Source organism: Pan paniscus, chromosome 8 (genome assembly GCF_029289425.2).
Source record: "Pan paniscus chromosome 8, NHGRI_mPanPan1-v2.0_pri, whole genome shotgun sequence".
Taxonomy (NCBI): domain Eukaryota; kingdom Metazoa; phylum Chordata; class Mammalia; order Primates; family Hominidae; genus Pan; species Pan paniscus.
This window is the reverse complement of record NC_073257.2, coordinates 42,733,313-42,749,768: the sequence shown is the minus strand read 5'-3', so window position 1 is coordinate 42,749,768 and position 16,456 is coordinate 42,733,313. Positions and strand designations below refer to the sequence as shown.

At 43.4% G+C, this 16,456-nt stretch overlaps 1 protein-coding gene across 5 annotated transcripts in view; it reads left to right on the top strand.

Annotated features, from left to right (window-relative positions):
- Positions 1-16,456, top strand: part of JCAD (junctional cadherin 5 associated) — a 102,575-nt gene that overhangs the window by 36,437 nt on the left and 49,682 nt on the right. For 2 of the 5 annotated variants that reach the window (XM_055092573.2, XM_055092576.2), the window contains one exon: positions 9,296-9,928. The exons of 2 other annotated variants lie outside the window; for them this stretch is intronic. The gene's annotated coding sequence lies outside the window, so the exon portion shown is untranslated. The remainder of the gene's footprint in view (positions 1-9,295; positions 9,929-16,456) is intronic. One more of the 5 variants, XM_055092575.2, reaches the window with a different exon arrangement.

The following is a 16,456-nucleotide window of genomic DNA, read 5'->3' as shown; positions in this document are numbered from 1 at the left end:
CCCAAGATGATTACTATTCTTGACTTACTAACAAGTTCAGCCAGATTTCTAGGCTGGCATTACCAGCAGAGGTGGGTTTCCCTGCTGTTCACTGGAATAGTCTCACTAAAGTCTGAGCACTCGAGCCTAGAGCCAGATTTGTGGGACACTTACCTACCTACCTTCACTACTGTTATTCCCTCCATGCCCACAAATGAAGCTCCCAGCTTCAAGGGCACACAAAGAAGACCAGTGTGGCACATGACCTTCTTTTACTGGCGTGTACTTGAGAACGCCAGCCACAACATTTCTCTCCTGAATGTTGCCAGCATCAGTCCCAGAACCAGGGTCACCATCCTCGTAACTGTCATCAGAGAGATGCCTGCTGCAGCTCAGATACATCTACTTCTAAAAAGGAACATACGATTGTCCTGTGACTTTTTGTGTAGTAGTGTAAAGGGGACCTGTTGCCATTAGCTGATCATTAGAGGAGCGACTCGTTCAAGATGCAGCTCTTTCTATCACAGGTATAATTTCATGGTCTTGCTATCAGATCAGAGCAATCATCGTTGTCCTCAAAAGCAGTGAGCCCCACAATGGCCGCTTTTGTCCAGCCATTCAGCCATTAGAGCAGCTACTTCAACTACCTTCACAGGCTTGATGGGTGAATTGCCTGCTTTGCACTAAATGGCAGTTCTCTGATGCTGTTGTATTAAAAAAAAAAGAAAGGAAGAAAGAAAAAGAAAGAAACCCTTCATCCTGCCCCAGAGAGAGTGCAAAGTGCCTTTCTTGATTCAGCTGTTTGCCTTCCTTCAATTCCAATCAGTCTGTGCTGTGTGGTATGACAGTGACAAGGTGAAATCCCTGCTGAGCAGCTCTGAAATCTGTGAAGAAATAGGCTTCATACACACATTGTTTGGTTGAACAAGAGAAACTACTGGAATTTCAGAGGAAAAGCCATACCTATCTTTAGTGACTAAATTAGAAAAAGTATGGAATGCAAATAAAAACTACAATGAGATACCACTTCATACCCATTAGGATGGCTGTGTAAAAAACAAAACAACCACAAATATTGGCAGGGATATGGAGAAATTGGAACCCTCCCTTCATTGCTGGTGGGAATGTGAAATGGTACAGTCCTTATGGAAAACAGTTTGCCAGTTCCTCAAAAAGTTAAACGTAGAATTGGCATATGATCCAGCCATTCTACTTCTAGGTATATAGCCCAAAGAACTGAAAATAGTGACTCAAACAGATACTTATGCACCAGTGTTCATAGCAGCATTATTCACAACGGCCAAAGGTGGAGAAAACTCTTGTCCATCAATAGATAAATGGATAAATGTCATATATGTACCATTGAAGATTATTCAGCCTTACGAAGGAGTGAAATTCTGTGTGTTGCAACATGAATGAACCTTGAAAACATGCTAGGTGAAATAAGCCAGACATAAAATGAGAAATATTATATGATACCACTTGTCTGAGGTATCCAGAAGAGGTATATTTGTAAATGGAAGACAGAGTAGAGGTTATCAGGGGCTGAAGGGAATGGGGAGTTATTGCTTAATGAATACAGTTTCTGTTTGGGATGATACAAAGTTTCTGGAAATGAATAGTCATGATGGTTGTAAAACACCATCAGTGTACTTAATGCCACTGAAACGTATACTTTAAATGGTTAAACAAAAGTACAGAAAGGTCAGGCATGGTGGTAGGTGCTTGTAGTCCCAGCTACTTGGGAGGCTGAGGCAGGAGAATCACTTGAACCCAGGAGGCAGAGGCTGCAGTGAGCTGAGATTGCACCACTGCACTCCAGCTTGGGCAACAGCACGAGACTCCATCTCAAAAAACAAACAACAAAAAAGGATAGAAAGGCCAATTCTATTTGATTCTATTTGCTCAATTCCTTGCCAAGAGCTTAGGCATCTCTGTTCCCAATACCATCTTCTGGCCAGGGATTTGTAAATATATTACCTTGCGCCCAAGAAGACTAGACACTCAGACTCTGTGAAGCTGGTTTCACTGATGCTGTGGCTCTAGGAAGCAGGTTTCAGTGGCCCGCCCAGGCTGCCTTGCAGAGGCATTAATATACTCTGCAATTCCGAATGTCTTCATACGTTTTTCCAAGTTCAATCAAATATGTGTCCATTTTTCTGCCTTCCCTTCTGGGCAGGTCAGTTCTGCTGGGGAATGTGCCTTCTCCACTCCCCGAGAATCCTTTTAAAATGAGCAAAACGTGGGCCTGAGCGATTCGGCCCTCCTAGCTGGTTCGCACAAGCTTAGAGTATGTCTTTTGTTTCTTTCTACCCTTGACAAGCGTGATGGCTTTGCTTTCATGCTGACTTTCATTCCTGTGATGTTGAAGGTAACAGGCTGTCTGCTGGTCCCATCACAGCTGAGTTTTATTTTAAACTCTAATGGATAGCAATGCTATATACCCACATGTGTCCTTATATATTGTTCTAGCTGCACGTAGATAATCCTTCCTAATTTCACTCACAATTATAAAAGGGGTAGCCAAACAGCCCTGGGACACCGCCCCTTTCTGAAAAGGGAAGGCTTGTTTCTATATCTAGCTGAGTGTGACCCACAGTCTTGGGGAATTAAGATACTGAAAATCTTGAGGGATAATCCTAGTTCAAAGAAACATAAAATAAGAGAAAAAAAGACAATGAAAATCAGTTTCACCTGTGGTTTCTACACTCAGCAAATACCTGTACACTGTAACTATTTTGATCAGATAAAAACTTTGATGTTCTGAAATAACTATCAGATTTCTGTATAGGTACTAAATGCTCAAAAAGTCCCTGTTGGCTGGGCACGGTGGCTCACACCTGTAATCCCAGCACTTTGGGAGGCCGAGGCAGGTGGATCACCTGAGGTCAGGAGTTTGAGACCAGCCTGGCCAACATGATGAAACCATGCCTCTACTAAAAATACAAAAAAATTTAGCCGGGTGTGGTAGCAGGCACCTGTAATCCCAGCTACTCGGGAGGCTGAGGCAGGAGAATCGCTTGAACCCAGGAGGTGGAGGTTGCAGTGAGCCCAGATCATGCCATTGCACTCCAGCCGGGGTGACAGAATGAGACTCTGTCTCAAAAAAAAAAAAAAGTCCCTGTTTGAACCATATTTACAAGTTGGAAGTAAAACCACATATGCCTCAGGAAGCATCAGGCTAACACCATTTGTCATTTTGGTGTAGATGATTCAGAACAAATGACAATGCTTGGAAATAGTGCTATAATACAGTGAGGATACAGCCGTGTCAAGCAAACGGAGTACACCCAAATGCATGGGAGCTCCTTTGCTTTTTGCCCTAATTCTTCCGAGGGGCTTCTTCCTCCCTTTCATGGATATTAGGAAAACAAGAGCAACCCGCCCTCATTTCAAATGCATTTTTCCCCTTCCTGCTCACATCACATTTTTCTAGTGTGCTGCTCCAGAATCTGCCAGCATGGATTCTGACAGGTTGGCATCTGCTGGTGTTTGATGTTTGGCATTTCTGATGTGACACTGGCTTCATTTCATGCAAGAATTTGTATTCAGCGTAGCTTCCCAGGGTGGGTTAAGAAAGGGTAGGGCTTTGGATTGAAATCTAACAGTGGGAGGAAACCTCGGGTACACTAGCTTTTTAGCTGACTGTTAGTCCATTTATTAAATAGCAGTTATCCTGTATCATTGGTACCAATGTGAATATTAAATCAATTGGGCCATTCCACAGAGTTGGACTAAAGCTACATGAAATGTCACCAGACCTACGGGTTTAATGAGAAGAGCATGTTGTTCCTAAAAAACCCAACTAAACGCATGTTGGAAGCAATATGTAAGCTTATATGGGATGAGCTTCCTTATAATATCAGAGGGGAACTAGGATCGTATTGGATCCTCCATTCCTAAAGCTCATTTATTCCCTTCAGAGAGTAGGACAACTCCAACCTGTTTCATTCAGATTCCAAGGCCTTTTTCTTCATAGAAGAATAAGACATTTCCTAGAATTCTATGTATATTTCTAGATTGTGCAATCAGAATTTAAACAAAATAATTAAACCCTTCAAAAACAAGTCTGGCCTGGTATGGTGGCTCATGCCTGTAATCCCAACACTTTGGGAGGCTGAGACAGCGGATCACTTGAGACCAGGGTTGAAGATCAGCCTGGGCAACATAGTGAGACCCTGCCTATACAAAAATTAAAAAATTAGCCACACATGGCAGCATGTGCCCATAGTCCTAGCAACTCTGGAGGCTGAGGCAAGAGGATCGCTTGAGCCCAGGAGTTTGAGGCTGCAGTGAGCTAAGATGGTGCCATGGCAGTCCAGCCTGGGTGAGAGAGGGAGATCTTGTCTCTTATTAAAAAAAAAAACAAAACAGTAGTATAATATGGGGGATGGAAAGGAGGTATTCCTTCCTATATCAGAAAGCAGTCGCGTATGGCATGGTGGCCATGCCACAGGAAACACAGGCCTCATGGTCTCCTTTACCACTACCCACCTCTGAGGAGGGTAACCACGTCTTCCAGACCCTTTTTGAATTCTCCTTTCATCTATAGCCCTACCACACTGAAAGCACTCAATCTCTGAATTCTCCTCCCATGAGGGGATCGCTGGCAGCTGGAGGTGGGCACAGGTGCAGGTCCTGTTGTCTCTGCCTGGAAGTCGTCATTGTGTGTTTAGGTGGGTGCAGGGTACATCAGCAGGAACCCTCATGACCCCCGATCTGTGAGGGGGATATTATCAGCTTGGGAACATATGGAAGCCAGGCCCAGATAGCCAGGTTGGCTGAGGATTTGGCTCAAGGTACACAGAGAGTACTTGAAACCACTGAATCTTTCAGTGAGTTTATAATATGGTCCCATTCCTCTCTGCTTGGCCAGTTGCCTGCTTGGCATCCTCCAATTAAACTTGGAAGAAGTGGTGAAAGGAAGTGAAGTAATGTCTTAGCCACAGGTACAATGTGTGTCAATATCCAATGGAGGAGATGTAAATGAATCCTGTATGCCTCAAAGAATACTCCGAATTTACTATCAGAGGGATATTTTGTCCATAGCATTTTTGCCAAGATTTCCAACACCAAGACTACTCTTCTACACTGTAAAAGCCAGCTTTTACTGCCCTCTTCACACACAGGTGTCACACACACATGTACATATGCATGCACGCACACTCACAGCCATATGCTCAGATTAAGCTCACATTTCCCATTACATAAGAATCTTCTCATTAAAGTGTTATCTCGCAGTCTTGTGCTATCTGGGTTCCCTGGCAGAATGGAAGTAGCTCTAAATATCCTGCCTTTTAGGAAATCTTGACTAAACACTTTGTGTGTTTCAATAGTTTTAAGAAGTCTAAATGCTTTGTTTCAACCTGAAAAGGCACATACGATTTGCAGTACTATTCAGGAAGGAAGGGAGGGAGAGAGGGAGGGAGGGAAGGAAGGAAGGAAGGAAAGAAGGAAGGAAGGAAGGAAGGAAGCAAGGAAGGAAGGAAGGAAGGACAATCTTGCTATCCTGTCCATTATAAATGCTAAATGGAATGGTCTTTCTAAAATTTCTTAATCACCTTCCATCTCTGTAATATTTTTCCCACAAAAAGTAAATGAATATAGAAATAGTATCCTTCCATGTTCTCAGCAAATGAGCTCATTAGTTGTATTTAGTCCCCAGAAATGGAAGCCACCTCCCGTTTGTAGAGTGCCATGATGTTCGAGGTGCTTTGCATTTCTCTCATTCATTCTCACACAAACTTCATGGAGTGTGCAGCGTAAGAACAGCTAATGCTCATAGAATGTTGGCTCTGTACTAAATGGTTTCACCAAATATCTAATTCTCATAACCAGACTGTGGATCATTATCATATGAAATTTTAGAAGGAACTGAGGCTCAGAGACATGACGTCATTTGCCTGAAGACACACAATGAATGGCAGCATTGAGATCCAACCCAAATCTGTCTGACCCCAAAGCCTACGTACTTCTTCCTATTCTGGGTTATGTTACCTCCTGATAAACAGGGAAATTGGGAAGCACTTTACTGTGAATACCTTCAGCTCCCCAAATGGGGCCATCAATCACTTTGTAGTTCATGAGATCTACAGGGCGAGTGACCAGGTGTTCCCAAGAGAGCCTGTCCCTGTAAAGTGAATGTTAGGACTGGTCATGCCCCATGGCTCTCAAACTTTGGTGCACATTAGAATCAAAGAAATTGTGGCTGGGTGCGGTGGTTCACACCTGTAATCCCAGCACTTCAGGAGACCGAGGTGGCACAGGAGTTTGAAATCAGCCTGGCCAACATAGTGAAACCTTGTCTCTACTAAAAATACAAAAACTAGCTAGGCGTGGTGGCAGGCACCTGTAATCACATCTACTCGGAGGCTGAGGCAGGAGAATCTCTTGAACCCAGGAGGCGAAGGTTGCAGTGAGCTTAGATTGCACCACTGCACTCCAGCCTGGTCGGCAGAGTGAGACTCTGTCTCAAAAAAAAAAAAAGAAATTGTTTAAGATTTCTGGGCCCTACCTCTAGCTTCCTAACCAATAATAGCCAACCACGACTTCTTTTTCTTTTCAAATGATCCATAAATTTACTGATTTATAATTTCATAGATTCAGACTATGACATTTCCAGTCTTAATAGTTTATTTTGTGAGTAACCGTTGTCATCAGATGTCTTGCTATTAAGAACTTGCAATCTGGTGAATGAGATCTTTATGGATATACAAATGCTGCAGGAAGGCATAGACATATTCAGATAGAGTAGATGTAGTGCCTAATATAGCATAGAACATAAGATAAATCATGTAATCTGGAAAATGGGGATGTTACATAAATACACATTACTGAGGAGCAGAGAGAGTTAATTATGAACTAAAGGAGTTTCATGGCCTGTAATTTTTTTCTTTCATTTCTTAGCTTCAGATGGCTTCTAATTTACATGCCTCTAATTTACATCCCTCTCCCCTCCCTCTCTCCTTCCCTCCCTCCTCCCTTCTTCCCTTCCCTTCCCTGCCCTGCCCTGCCCTTCCTTCTTTCCTTCCTTCCAGAATAGTATTGCAAATAGCATGTGCCTTTTCAGGTTTTTTAAAAAAGCATTTAGACTTAAAACTATTGAAATACCATAAAGTGTTCCATCAAGATTTCCTGAGGTTAATATTATAATCTCAGGTGAACAGAGTATCGAGTGAGTGGAGCTTATAATATTAACCTCTGTTCACTTGCCTTTATGAGGAAGAGGAGCATATTTTGTTTTCCCAAAGCAATAATGTATTAGTGTCAGAATTCCTTTTTATTTTGTTCACATAAATGTAGTTAGTGTTTCAAATCTGCATGTAAAAACTTGTCTTTTAACTTTTATTTATTTAGTTTTGAGACAGAGCCTCACTCTGTCTCCCAGGCTGGAGTTCAGTGGTGCGATCTTGGCTCCTTGCAACCTCCGCCCCCCAGGTTCAAGCAATTCTCCTGCCTCAGCCTCCAGAGTAGCTGGGCTAATTTTTGTATTTTTAGTAGAGACAGGATTTCACCATGTTGTCCAGGCTGGTCGTGAACTCCTGACCTTAGCTTATCTGCCCGCCTCGGCCTCCCAAAGTGCTGGGATTACAGCCGTGAGCCACTGCACCCGGCCTTAACTTTTAAATATATTTTCTTAAACACAGTTATTAAGCCCTTAACATTGTACATCACGTGGCTTGAAATCAGATTTACCATCCTGCAATGGCTCCAACATTAGAAGATTTTTGTCCTCACAGTCCTCAGTCTGTCACCATTTCCAGAGGTTTCCCACATGCTAGTGCCTCTTTGATACTACACTTCACTGGGAAGGAGAGCTAGGGAAAGTAAAAACAACAATAATGATGATATTAGGACAATTTGTCATGTGAGGTCACAGCAAAGAATCAGAAGAACTAGGAAATGTTTTTCTACATTTTTATTAATACTTTAGGCTGGGGCGTGGTGGCTTATGCCTGTAATCCCAGCACTTTGGGAGGCCGAGGCAGATGGATCACTTGAGGCCAGGAGTTCAAGACTAGCCTGGCCAATATGGTGAAACCCCATCTCTACTAAAAACACAAAAATTAGCCAGACGTGGTGGCGCATGTCTGTAATCCCAGCTACTTGGGAGGCTGAGCAGGATAATTGCTTGAACTCGGGAGGGGGAGGTTGCAGTGATCCGAGATCACACCACTGCACTTCAACCTGAGCGATAAAGCGAGACTCCATCTCAAAACAAACAAACAAACAACAACAACAACAACAAAAACACTGTATTAATACTTTAACATATAAAATCCACCATAACTCCATATTTAGATGTGCCTACTGATAAACAGGCCCCTGGAAAATAAATAGGTAGCCCCTGACCCCAAATAAGGTAGTACTGCTTTTAAAAAGGTATTGGTTTTGTTTCTGAATAGCGTTTGTTCCAAGATGTATAAAACTGTGGCTCCGGCATATGCTGTAGCTGGAGGGAAAAAAGTTGGGGTGGATTTAATGCTACATCTGTGACCAGTTAGTTATAGTAACCTCCAGGTACTTGATGGTTTCAACAAAAGTTCTAATACACATTCCAGGCATCCAGAACTATATGGAAGACTGTAAAAAGATGCGGACAAATAATTCATACATCCACTAATTTGCGAAAACTAAAAAGTGCACGTAGTTCCCTCCTGACTTGAAAATGGTGCTCAATTCATTCTTTTGCAAGGAAGTTGCCGTGGGTACCCACGCCAGGATAGAGCCTCGAGGGATGGTATGTGCAGATGACACAGGACATCCTGCTGGATCTTATCAGCGCTGACTGGGGAAAATGCACTAAATTATCAGTTCAGGGAGGGAGGGGGTCAGAGAAAGGAAACATTGCAACAGTTACCAGGGCCTCAGAGACACTGACCAATTGTTCCAGCTAGATAAGACACTGGCTTTGGATTTTCACAGTTATTTTTCAACTGTGGCTGATAAGCTGACTTTCATTTGATTTATTTTCTTTTCTCGGACTTATATTTCATGTTTATGGGTGGCCTTCCTCCAAACCACTAATTATCCTCTGTAGTCGCTCTTATTTGCACGATTTGATTGATTTGCTGTAGAAGTTTTGATTTTTGTGGGATTAAACAAAACACACAAATAGCATGCCATCTGCTTGATATACATGTCATTCAGGTCCATAAGAGGCTAACCAATGAGTTCTGGGGTGGTTAGCTGGGTTTAAGTTAGAACACAGAAAAAGCAAAAATAAAACTTCCAACAGATTTAAAACAAATTGACAAAGAATTCAAGAAAGCCTAGATATTTTCTAACATTTTCTGGCCATTTTGTTTTTCTTCAGACAGGGTCTCCCTCTGTTGCCCAGGCTGGAGTGCATTGGTGCAATCACAGTTCACTGCAACCTTGACTTCCCGGGCTCAAGCGATCCTCCTGCCTTGGCCTCTTGAGGAGCTGGGACTACAGGTGCATGCCACCACGCTTGCAGGCACATCTAAATATGGGGTTGTGGTGGATTTTATATATTAAAGAATTAATACAGTGTTTTTTTTTGCGGGGGGAGGTTGTTGTTTATTTGAGACGGAGTCTCGCTCTGTCACCCAGGCTGGAGTGCAGTGGTGTGATCTCAGCTCACTGCAACCTCTGCCTCCCAGGTTGAAGCCATTCTCCTGCTTCAAAATTAGCAGTGGCTAATTTTTTTTTTTTTTTTTTGTAAATTTTCTGTAGAGATGGGGGTCTTGCTATGTTGCCCAGACTGGTCTCGAACTCCTGGGCTCAAGCAATCCTCCTGCCTCATCCTCCCAAAATGTTGGGATTACAGGTATGAGCCACTGTGCCTGGCCATTCTGGTCATTTTGCCTCACTCCTTTGGTCAGCCCCAGTCCTCAGCTAATGCTTTGGCCCCCACTCCTATGGTGAAGATTCCCCACTCTGGATTTCCACAATGTGAGCCGAAGCGACCATTTCCACTTCAGAGGTATTCAAAAATTCTATTCAACAGACATGTTTCATCTACCTGTCCAAAGCTATGGTGCTAGGCTGTGGTCAACGGAGAAACTGATTTGTGCCTGGGTCATAATTTATAAAGGTGACTAAGTGACATCTGAGAGGCCAATGCTATTGAAAGCAAAGATTAAAGTTACTCGCAGTTGCTCTATAAACGAGAGGCACCTCAGGCCATGCAAAGCCTGGGGTAAGCACCAGTGCTGATCAGGAGGCAGAAAGGAGTGAGAAGGCCTTGGCCACAGCCATTACTGGGATTTTCACAGGAAAGGCAAGGAGAGACAAGGGGAAGAGCCTAGGATTGGCCAGTTGGAATAATTCCAGTGGCTTTGGGACACAGTTATCCCTAGTTGTCTGGGACGTAGCCCTGGGTTGATTCAGGGCTGGGAAAATATTGGCTTGCTGTGAAAGAGTCAGATAAGGAGGTGGTTGAGAGAGCAGGCTCTGGATCACAGGGGAGGTGTGAGTAACCTTGGCTGTTAGTTTGGCCCTGTGATTAATGAAGGCCAAATAAACAAACTAAGTCCAAACTAAGAAAACACAGTTAGGGCAGGGATGAACAGTGTCTTCTACCAGGTATTCAGAATCCAGTAGCTGAACCAAGTATCATGTAAGCAAATCCAAGATATGCCCTGATAAATGCAGTACTGCACCAGCAGCTTCCATGTGTGATGGGAGTTTGAGGGAGGCAGGCGACTAATGAAATGGAAAGTTTTCTTTCACAGGAGATTTACATCCTCTTTTTTTTTTTTTTTTTTTTTTGAGACAGAGTTTTGCTCTTTCACCCAGGCTGGAGTGAAGTGGCACAATCTTGGCTCACTGCAACCTCCGCTTCCTGGGTTCAAGAGATTCTCCTGCCTCAGCCTCCCAAGTAGCTGGGATTATAGGTACCTGCCACCATGCCCAGCTAATTTTTTGTATTTTTAGTAGACATGGGGTTTTTCCATGTTGGCCAGGCTGGTCTCGAACTCCTGACCTCAGGTGATCCACCTGCCTCGGCCCCCCGAAGTGCTATGATCACAGGCCTGAGCCACCGCACCTGGCCGTACATCCTTTTACACTTAACTAGAAGACCACTGTCATGCACTGCATAATACTTCAGCCAACCATGGACCACATCTATGATGGTGGTCTCATAAGATTATAATACTGTATTTTTACTGTACTTTTTCTATGTTTAGGTACACAAATAACACTGTGTTACAATTGCCTGCAGGATTGAGTAGAGTCACTTGCTGCATGGTTTGCGGCCTAGGAGTAATAGGCTATAGCACGTAGCCTAGGTATGCAGTAGGCTACACCACCTTGGTTTGTGTACATGCACTCTAGAATATTTGCACAACAATGAAATCACCTAACAACACAATTCTCAGAACGTATTCTCATCATTAAGTGATGCATGACTGTACTTCAAAACCATACAACCCTGCTAGTAAGTGCTACCCTTTTGTACATCGAAGGACATAAGTCAAGGCCTAGCCCAGTGCCTGGCACATAAGAAACATTAAAACAAAGATAGTTCTTGGCCAGTTGCAGTGGCTTACGCCTGTAATCCCGGCACTTTGGGAGGCCAAAGTGGGCAGATAACCTGAGGTCAGGAGTTCGAGACCAGCCTGGCCAAAATGGTGAAGCCCTGTCTCTACTAAAAATACAAAAAATTAGCTGGGCATGGTGGCACATGCCTGTAGTCCCAGCTACTAGGGAGGCTGAGGCAGGAGGATCGCTTGATCCTGGGAGGCAGAGGTTGCAGTGAGCCGAGATCGTGCCACTGCACTCTGCACTCCAGCCTGGGCAACAGAGCAAGTCCCTGTCTCAAAAAAAAAAAAACAAAAAAAAGGTAGTTCTCATCTCTCCCTTCCACCTTGTATTGCTAGGCATCACTGACTTAATAAAAGCCTGATACACCATTCTCTCCCCAAATGGAGGCATTCCTTTTACAATTAATGTAGTTCATAGTTATTCGCATAGTTCTTTTTTTTTTTTTGAGACAGGGTCTTGCTGTGTTGCCCAGGTTGGAGTGCAGTAGCATGATCATGGCTCACTGTAGCTTTGAACTCTTAGGCTTAAGCAATCCTCCCACCTCAGCCTCCTGAGTAACTGGAACCATAGGCATGTACTACTATACCTGGCCATTTATTTTTATTTTTTAGTTTTTTGGAAACAGGGTCTCACTCTGTTGCCCAGGCTGGAGTGCAGTGATGCCATCTTGGCTCACTGCAACCTCTGCCCCCTGGGTTCAAGTGATTCTTGTACCTCAACCTCCTGAGTAGCTGGGACTACAAGCACATATTTTTTAGTAGAGAAGGGATTTCACCATGTTGGCCAGGCTGGTCTTGAACTCCTGACCTCAAGTGATCTGCCTGCCTCAGTCACTTGAGGCAGGTGTGAGCCACGGAGCCCAGCCTATTTCCCATTTTAAAAACAAAAAGTCATATGGGGTTAAAAAATGCTTGAGTTAATTTTGATTTATTCTTGATTAGCTGGTATGGAATGGTGGGAGAGGCAGCCCAAGGGGTGCCCACGTCTGGACCACTCTGGTGCTGGCCACACCCCTGTCTGCTTGAAGCCACATTGGCATCCCCCCGGTACCAGCGGGATCCCTGACAGCCACTGCCATTCCCTGGAGGGCACCACCGCTCAAGAGGCCTCCTTATGAATTTGGCAAAGAATTTTATAAACTGCAGGCAGGGGGAAGCTTGGAATGTCTTTCTACCACTAGTAAACAGCAGCTCTTTGCTACGGTGAGTGTAACAGAGTTGTTTTCCATTAATATGTGGCTTTATGTGAGAACAAGCTGACACGAGGAGAGCAAACAATTAGAAATGATTTTTCTCATGCAGTAACTATGCAGATTCAATCTCCTCACAGTGGAGGTATAGGATTGAAAAACTGTTTGTCACTCTCTTCTTGGTCCCCAGCATTGTAGGTTTTGTTTCAGTTAGCGTCAAATCTTCTAAGCCAACAGTAAACATCTAATGCACTTGATTAGTGAAGGATGTTGCTATGTGACTCTCCATCATCATACAATGATGTTCACCGCTACTGTCTTTGCACTGTATACTATGTGTCAATCAATCCATTCCTCTCTTGACACAGATCATTTCTATTTATTGTGCTCCATCCCTGCTTCTCACACTTTACTGTATGTGAGAATCATCTGGGCATTTCCTTAAAGTACACATTCCAGGATCTCAAAGGTAGAACTTAGAAATTCTGATTGCATCGGTTTGATGAGGCCCAGGAATTTGGCCTTTAGTCAACTCTCCCTCCCGCAGTTGATCCTGGTGTAGGTGGTCCATGGAGCAGACTTTGAGAAACAGATTTCTAGTTCTTGGTTAAAAATAATTATGCAGGGCTGGGCATGGTGGCTCATGCCTCTAATCCCACCACTTTGGGAGGCCAAGGTGGGAACTTTGCTTGAGCCCAGGAGTTCAAGACCAGACTGGGCAACACAGGGAGAGCCCGTCTCCACAGAAGATACAAAAATTAGCTGGGCATGGTTGTGTGTGTCTATAGTCCAGTTACTTAGGAGGCTGAGGGAGGAAGATGGCTTGAGCCCAGGAGGTCAAGGCTGCAGTGAGCTGTGATCACACCACTGCCCTCCAGCCTCAATGACAGAGTGAGAGTTCATGTCAAAAAAAAAAAAAAATTATGCGATATAGTCTGTGAATTAATATAAAGCATAGCAATAACTAAAAACAAGTTTTATTAGCACTTATTGACATAAAATCCTTTCTAGATTTTTTTCAATTTGGTATCTTTTTATTTATTTATTTAATACATATTAGATGTAGATATTTTCAGGATCCATGTAATAATTTGATAAATTCATATAATCAAACCAGGGTAATAGGGACATCCATCACCTTAAATATTTATCTTTTCTTTATGCTAGGGACATTCAAAGTATTCTCTTCCAGCTATTTTGAAATGAACAATTGGTTAATGTTAACTATAGACACTGTACTGATGTATCAAATGCCGGGTCTTATTTCTTCTAAGTGTATATTGTATGTATTAATCAGCTTCTTTTTATCCAAACCCACCCTTCCTGGCCTCTGGTACCCACCAATCTACTCTCTATCCTCACAAGATCCTTGCCAGTTTCTGTGTAACCACTATTGCCTGACTTTCTAAAACAAGCCAACAAGAGAGACCTCAAGGTTTTATCGAGAATGTGGGGTTTTGGCCGGGCACGGTGGCTCACGCCTGTAATCCCAGCACTTTGGGAGGCCAAGGCGGGTGGATCACGAGGTCAGGAGTTCGAGACCAGCCTGACCAACACGGTGAAACCCCGTCTTTACTAAAAATACAAAAATTAACCGGGCGTGGTGGCACGTGCCTGTAATCCCAGCTACTCAGGAGGCTGAGGCAGGAGAACTGCTTGAACCCGGGAGGTGGAGGTTGCAGTGAGCCGAAATTACACCACTGCACTCCAGCCTGGGTGATAGAGCGAGACTCCATCTCAAAAGAAAAAAAAAAAAAGAGAGAGAACGTGGGGTTTTTTTGGTCAATGGGTACAAAGTTTCATTTAGGAGGAATAAGTTCTGGTGTTCTATCTCACAGAAGGGTAACTGCAGCTAACAAGTGTATTGTATATTTCAAAATTGCTAGAAGAGAGGATTTTGAATGTTCTCAACCCAAAGAAATGGTAAATGTATAAGGTGATGGCGTATTAGTCCTTCCATTGCTTATAACAGAATACCCGCAGGTGGGTCATTTATAGAGAAAAGAAATTTACTTTTTACAGTTATAGAAATTTATTTCTTGTAGCTGAGATGTCCAAGGTCAAGCGGCTGCATCAGGTAAGAGCTTTCTTGCAGGTGGGGACTCTGCAGAGTCAACCTAAGGTGGTATAGGGCATCACATGGTGAGGGGCTGAGCATGCTCACATGCTAGCTCATGTCTCTCTTCTTCTTCTTATAAAGCCACCAGTTCCCCGCCATGATAACCCATTAATCCATTAACCCATTAATCTATTAATCCATGAATAGATTAATCCATTCATGAGGGCAGAACCTTCAGGATCCAATGATCTCTTAAAGATCCCATCTCTTGGGCTGGGCGCAATGGTTTTCGCCTGTAATCCCACCACTTTGGGAGGCTAAGGCAGGCAGATCGCAAGGTCAGGAGTTTGAGACCAGCCTGGCCAACATGGTGAAAACCCAACTCTACTAAAAATGCAAAAATTTTCTGGGCGCGATGGCACTTGCCTATAATCCCAGCTATTCAGGAAGCTGAGGCAGGAGAATTGCATGAACCCTGACGCGGAGGTTGCAGTAAGCCGAGATCACGACACTGCACTCCAGGCTGGGCAACAGAGCAAGACTCCATCTTGAGAAAAAAAAAAGATCCCATCTCTCAACACTGCCACATTGGGGATTAAGTTTCAACATGAGTTTTGGAGGAAACAAATATTCAAACTATAGCAGATGGATATGCTAAACACCCTGATTTAACTATTACAGAATGTATACAAGCATCAAAACATCACACTGTACCCCATAAATATGTACAATTATTATGTGTCAATGAAGACAACAAATTTTTTTTTTTAAAAGAGCGTTAATCTTTTAAAAAATGAGAACTGGTAGTGTCTTTACAGACTAAGAAAAACAAAATCAATATCTAAATCAGCTAAAGGAAACCTTACAGTCTACAGAGAAGGGCCCTAAAGCAGGGAGGGAGGAGGGTTGCTCTAGGTCCTTGAACAGGCAGTAAGTTAGAGAAACAAGATCTTGGCTTTTATTTTTTTCTTTCTTTAAGCAGGCGGTTAAACATTATTTCTCTGGTTACTGCACATCTGCCCAATGACTCAATAATCCAAGTTCCTTCCTGAGTCTGTGAAATCCCTTCTTCAGGACTCAAGAAAGGCGGGGACATTGGGCATCCAGGGCTGGATCCTGGCACATGCTCCCAGGGCTGTGCCAGACTTCTAACAGCTTCATGTTAAATGCTGTTTTCAATCATAGTTTATATTTTACATCACATAAGCGAGTTTTTTTTTTTCCTGTGTTTAAATCTCCCAAGATCAAGTAAGTGGAAGCAAGAGACCCAAATTGCAGGAAAGTGGGAGTGGGTAGGGATAAGGGAATTAGGAGGTTAGGCTGGTTTCTCTCACGTCTTGCCCACCATCCCTTGTCCATGTACTGGTGACCGGTGTGGAAACTGGCCCAGTGGATTTTCCTCATTACCTTTTATCTTTATTATCTTCCTACATTTATGATTAATCACCTGCTCATACTCATGCATCTTTTCAACCTTACTCTCTGATATGGTTTGGCTCTGTGTCCCACCCAAATCTCACCTTGGGTTGTAATAGTCCTTACGTGTTGTGGGAGGGACCCAGTGGGAGGTAATTGAATCATGGACGCAGGTTTTTCCCATGCTGTTCTTGTGATAGTGAATAAGTCTCATGAGATCTGGTGGTTTTATAAAGAGTAGTTCTCCTGCACATGCCCTCTTGCCTGCTGCCACGTAAGGCGCGCCTTTGCTTCTCCTT